The sequence below is a fragment of the Helobdella robusta genome, assembly GCF_000326865.2.
Source record: "Helobdella robusta unplaced genomic scaffold HELROscaffold_8, whole genome shotgun sequence".
In the NCBI taxonomy this organism is placed as follows: domain Eukaryota; kingdom Metazoa; phylum Annelida; class Clitellata; order Rhynchobdellida; family Glossiphoniidae; genus Helobdella; species Helobdella robusta.
The window spans coordinates 4,348,093-4,349,323 of record NW_008705459.1 but is presented as its reverse complement, the minus strand read 5'-3'; positions in this window follow the sequence as shown (position 1 = coordinate 4,349,323).

Here is a 1,231-nt window from a genome sequence, read left to right as displayed (position 1 = left end):
TGAAGTTGATGTGGTTCTGGGTTAGTATGTTGTGGTTGTTGATGATTATGTTGTTGCTGTTATTGTTGATGATGTGGTTGTTGTTGTTTGAGTGCTGCTGAATTTGTGTCGTCATCGTTGTGGCCGTGGTTGCCAGCAAGTGGTGGTGCGTTTGCTGCTTGTGGTTTTTCATTTGAAGAGGTAGAAATAGGTTGTTGTTGTTGTTGCTGCTGATGTTGTTGTTGTTGTTGTTGTTCATATTGTTAATGTTGCTATTGATATTGTTGCTGAATTGAAGCTGTCGTTGGTTGGGGAATGCTTGAACTGTTAATAAAATAATAATAATAATAATAATAATAACAGTAATAATTATAATATTATTACTATAAATAATATAAATAACAACAACAACATTTCTCTTCAGTTTTTTGTCTAGAAACATCACTAACAACACCGTAGGTTGTTAACCCCCAAGCATCTACTCTTTCTCTTTGTGCCTTTCGAACTTCGTCAACTCAGCACAGAACCAAAACCTACCATTACACCAACTCGTCACCCATCATTTTCATATTTGTCATCATTTCAATCGTCATCATTCTAATCATTATCATCATCATCATTATCATCATCATCATCATCATCATTTCAATTAAAATCATAATCTAAACTTACTGTGGTTTTTCCAGAAAGCTGCAGCAGCAGCCACCCAGTAAGCATTCTGTCGGGCCGGAAGTTCGGATAAGACGTCACGAACGACGTTGTATGGTTTGCCGGAAGTCATGGGGCATTTGGAAAGAGAAGAGCTTGCCCCAGCCAACAGGAGATCAGGATTTGAAATATCAGCTGATTGCTTGAGTGGGAGTATTGATGATGATGAGGAGGAGGAAGAGGAAGAAGATGAAAGTGAAAAGGATGAAGATGAAGATTGCGGAGAAGAGAATATGTGGTTAGGTCCAAGAAAAGAAAGCATTTTGATGTTGTTGCTGTTGTTGTAGAAGTTTTGATTAGTCGTTGATGACGTCGTCGTTGTTGCTGGCGTTGTTTTGTGATGTGTAGTAGGCTGGTTGTTGCTGTTTCTTTCCACATTACCTAATATGTCGTTGATACCAAATGGTGTCTTGGTGTGTTTTGTGTGCTTTTGTTGTTGTTGTTGTTGGTTTTGTTGTTGGCGATGCGGTTGTTGCGTGCTATTTGAATTGTTGGCGTTTAAACAATTTTTTGCTTCATTAGGTTTTTTAGTGCTATCAACGTT